We start from the raw sequence: 5,230 nt of genomic DNA, 5'->3' as shown, positions 1-5,230 counted from the left end.
GCAGATCCGAGACCTCTTAAAGCCCTCGCAGGGTTGCAGATCTGGGACCTCTTAAAGCCCTTGCAGGGATGCAGATCTGGGACCTCTTGAAGCCCTCACAGGGATGCAGATCTAGGACCTCCTACAGCCCTCACAGGGATGCAGATCCTGGACCTCTTGAAGCCCTCACAGGGATGCAGATCTGGGACCTCCTACAGCCCTCGCAGGGATGCAGATCCGGGACCTCTTGAAGCCTTCGCAGGGATGCAGATCCTGGACCTCTTGAAGCCCTCTAAGGGATGCAGATTTCGGACCTCTTTCACTCCTCGCAGGGATGCAGATCCGGGACTACTTGAAGCCCTCTAAGGGATGCAGATCTGAGACCTCTTTAACTCCTTGCAGGGATGCAGATCTGGGACCACTTGAAGCCCTCTAAGGGATGCAGATCTGAGACCTCTTTAACTCCTTGCAGGGATGCAGATCCGGGACCACATGAAGCCCTCTAAGGGATGCAGATCTGAGACCTCTTTAACTCCTTGCAGGGATGCAGATCCGGGACCTCTTGAAGCCCTCTAAGGGATGCAAATCTGGGACCTCTTTCACTCCTCGCAGGGATGCAGATCCGGGACCACTTGAAGCCCTCTAAAGGATGCAGATCTTGGACCTCTTTAAGCCCTCGCAGGGATGCAGATCTGGGACCTCTTAAACTCCTCGCAGGGATGCAGATCTGGGACCTCTTGAAGCCCTCTAAGGGATGCAGATCTGGAACCTCTTGAAGCCCTCTAAGGGATGCAGATCTGGGACCTCTTGAAGCCCTCTAAGGGATGCAGATCCGGGACCTCTTGAAGCCCTCGCAGGGATGCAGATCCGGGACCTCTTGAAGCCCTCGCAGGGATGCAGATCTGGGACCTCTTGAAGCCCTAGCAGGGATGTAGATCTGAGAACTCTTGAACTCCTCACAGGGATGTAGATCTGGGATCTCTTGAACTCCTCGCAGGGATGCAGATCCGGGACCTCTTGAAGCCCTCGCAGGGATGCAGATCTGGGACCTCTTGAAGCCCTCGCAGGGATGCAGATCCGGGACCTCTTGAAGCCCTCACAGAGATGTAGATCTGGGACCTCTTGAAGCTCTCACAGGGATGCAGATCCGGGATATCTTAAAGCCTTGCAGGGATGTAGATCTGAGACCTCTTGAAGCCCTAGCAGAGATGTAGGTCTGGGACCTTTTTAAGCCCTTGCAGGTATGCAGATCTGAGACCTCTTGAAGCCCTCTAAGGGATGCAGATCTAATACCTCTTGAACTCCTCGCAGGTATGCAGCTCTGAGACCTCTTGAAGCCCTCGCAGAGATGTAGATCCGGGACCGCTTGAAGCCCTCCAGGGATGTAGATCTGCGACCTCTTGAAGCCTTCGCAGGTATGCAGATCTGAAACCTCTTGAAGCCCTCGCAGAGATATAGATCTGGGACCTCTTGAAACCCTCCAGGGATGCAGATCTGGGACCTCTTAAAGCCCTCGCTGGGATGCAGATCCAGGACCTCTTGAACTCCTCGTAGGGATGCAGATCCGGGACCTCTTGAAGCCCTTGCAGGGATGTAGATCTGGGACCTCTTGAACTCCTCGCAGGGATGTAGATCAAGGACCTCTTGAAGCCCTCGCAGGGATGTAGATCTGTGACCTCTTGAACTCCTCGCAGGGATGTAGATCTGGGACCTCTTGAACTCCTCGCAGGGATGTAGACCTTGGACCTCTTGAAGCTCTCGAGGGATGCAGATCTGAGACCTCTTGAACTCCTCGCAGGAATGTAGATCTGGGACCTCTTGAAGCCCTTGCAGGAATGCAGATCTGGGACCTCTTGAAGCCCTTGCAGGGATGCAGATCCGGGACCTCTTGAAGCCCTCGGGGGATGTAAATTTTGGACCTCTTGAAACCCTTGCAGGGATGCAGATTTGGGACCTCTTGAAGCCCTCACAGGGATGCAGATTTGGAACCTCCAGAAGCCCTTGAGGGATGCAGATAATGGACCTCTAAATGCCCTCTCAGGGATGCAGATTTGGGACTTCTTGAAGCCCTCTCATGGATGCAGATCTGGGACCTCTTGAAGCCCTCGCAGGGATGCAGATCCCGGACCTCTTGAAGCCCTCGCAGGGATTCAGATCTGGGACCTCTTGAAGCCTTCGAGAGATGCAGATCTGGGACCTCTTGAAGCCCTCGAGGGATGCAGATCTGGGACCTCTTGAAGCCCTCACAGGGATGCAGATCTTGGATCTCTTGAAGCCCTCGCAGGGATGCAGATTTGGGACCTTTTGAAGCCCTCGCACGGATGCAGATTCGGGACCTCTTGAAGCCCTCGCAGGGAAGCAGATCTGGGACCTCTTGAAGCCCTGGCAGGGATGAAGATCTGGGACCTCTTGAAGCCCTCACAGGGATGCAGATCTGGGACCTCTTGAAGCCCTCGCAGGGATGCAGATCTGGGACCTCTTGAAGCCCTCACAAGGATGCAGATGTGGGACCTCTTGAAGCCCTTGAAGGATGCAGATCTGGGACCTCTTGAAGCCCTCACAGGGATGCAGATCTCGGACCTCTTGAAGCCCTCGCAGTGATGAAGATCTGGGACCTCTTGAAGCCTTCACAGGGATGCAGATCTGGGACCTCTTGAAGCCTTAACAGGGATGCAGATCTGGGTCCTCTTGAAGCCCTCACAGGGATGCAGATCTGGGAACTCTTGAAGCCCTCGCAGGGATGCAGATCTGGGACCTCTTGAAGCCCTCGCAGGGATGAAGATCTGGGACCTCTTGAAGCCTTCACAGGGATGCAGATCTGGGACCTCTTGAAGCCCTCGCAGGGATGTAGATCTGGGACCTCTTGAAGCCCTAGCAGAGATGTAGATCTGGGACCTCTTGAAGCCCTCACAGGGATTCAGATCTGGGACCTCTTGAAGCCCTCGCAGGGATGCAGATTTGGGACCTCTTGAAGCCCTCGCAGGGATGAATTTCGGGATCTCTTGAAGCCCTATAAGGGATGCAGATCTGGGACCTCTTGAAGCCCTCGCAGGGATGCAGATCTGGGACCTCTTGAAGCCCTCACAAGGATGCAGATGTGGGACCTCTTGTGGCCCTCGAAGGATGCAGATCTGGGACCTCTTGAAGCCTTCACAGGGATGCAGATTTGGGACCTCTTGAAGCCTTCACAGGGATGCAGATCTGGGACCTCTTGAAGCCCTCGCAGGGATGAAGATCTGGGACCTCTCTTAGCCCTCGCAGGGATGAAGATCTGAGACCTCTTGAAGCCTTCACAGGGATGCAGATCTGGGATCTCTTGAAGCCCTCACAGAGATGTAGATCTGGGACCTCTTAAAGCCCTCACAGGGATATAGATCTGGGACCTCTTGAAGCCCTCACAGGGATGCAGATCCGGGACCTCTTGAAGCCCTCTAAGGGATGCAGATCTAGGAACTCTTGAAGCCCTCACAGGGATGCAGATTTGGGACCTCTTGAAGCCCTCACAGGGATTTAGATCTGGGAACTCTTGAAGCCCTCACAGGGATGCAGATCTGGGACCTCTTGAAGCCCTCTCAGGGATGTAGATCTGGTACCTCTTGAAGCCCTCGCAGGGATGTAGATCTGGGAACTCTTGAAGCCCTCATAGAGATGTAGATCTGGGAACTCTTGAAGCCCTCACAGGGATGTAGATCTGGCACCTCTTGAAGCCCTCACAGAGATGTAGATCTGGGACCTCTTGAAGCCCTTACAGGGATGTAGATCTTGGACCTCTTGAAGCCCTAACAGAGACGTAGATCTGGGAACTCTTGAAGCCCTCGCAGGGATGCAGATCTGGGACCTCTTGAAGCCCTCGCAGAGATGTAGATCTGGGACCTCTTGAAGCCCTCGAAGGGATGTAGATCTCGGATCTCTTGAAGCCCTCTCAGGGATGCAGATCTGGGACCTTTTTAAGCCCTCGCAGGGATGCAGATCTGGGACCTCTTGAAGCCCTTACAGTGATGCAGATCTGAGACCTCTTGAAGCCCTCACAGGGATGCAGATCTGGGGCTTCTTGAAGCCCTCTAAGGGATGCAGATCTGAGACCTCTTGAAGCCCTCACAGGGATGCAGATCTGGGACCTCTTGAAGCCTTCGCAGGGATGCAAATCCGTTGAGATTTCGGCATTTGCCATAAGGAACACTGATTTTTAATCGTTTAACTTTATTTTACGAAATACTTTACGAAATGTTTGCTGATTTTGAGCGTTATAGAGGCTTTAATAACAGCACATGACCCTTTCTTTTTTTTTGAACTCAGCAGAGATTTCATTGAGACAAATGCCCTGAACAAGTTTCAACAAGATGGCGCAATAACAGTAGCCTCAGGTGCATTCTTTAGCTTTTTCTTTTATTACACAAAGCGACCTGGTTTTAAAACACGTGTCCCAGTTTTGACCTTGACCCAGGTTTCATTGGCAAAATAATCTGGCCAAGTTTCAATAACTCATGAATATTGGGCAATAAATGTGACCTCTATAGTTTTCACAAGGTAAATTTCAACTAAAGACACAAGGTGATCATAAAAGCTCGCCATAAGAATGATGTGCTCAGTTAAGTGAACAAGCTGTGGGTGCAGTTTTATTAGTTTTTTAGAGGTCACAGTGACCTTGACCTTTGACCTAGCGACCCAAAAATGGTTGTGGCATGTAAAACCCGTCAAGATGCAGCTACATGTACATATGAAGTTTCAAAGTTGTAGGTGAAAGCACTTTGATTTTAGAGCCAATGTTAAGGTTTTAGCACGATGACGGCCGACGACGAGCTGGCTATATCAATACCTCGGGTTTGCTCCGAAAATAGCCGAGCTAAAAATTTAAGCATATTTGATCTAGTTTTTCCCACACATTTGGACCAAAAACAGCTTCAAGGACACAATATTGTGTATGCCATTGCGTGCTTTCTACCAGTTATACTTGGACACATGCTGCCCAACTTTCCCGTCAAAAACTTATTATTAGTGTGTTTTTCTCTGAATTACCTTCATCATGTGAAAGAACAAATCTAGTAATAGAACAATGATGGTACCTTGACTACAAACACATCGCAATATGGCTGAAACCTCCCTGACAAATCCTTTATATTCACCCCATTGGACAAATGTTTAAAACAATATTTTGTACTGGTAATAGAACACTGTCATATGACTAAAATACAATTTTGAAGAGGGAACAAATTTCAAGGCAAAAATGCAACAGAGTAATGACAAACATCAA

This window comes from Dreissena polymorpha, chromosome 4 (genome assembly GCF_020536995.1).
Source record: "Dreissena polymorpha isolate Duluth1 chromosome 4, UMN_Dpol_1.0, whole genome shotgun sequence".
Classification (NCBI taxonomy): domain Eukaryota; kingdom Metazoa; phylum Mollusca; class Bivalvia; order Myida; family Dreissenidae; genus Dreissena; species Dreissena polymorpha.
Note: the sequence above shows the minus strand (reverse complement) of the source record.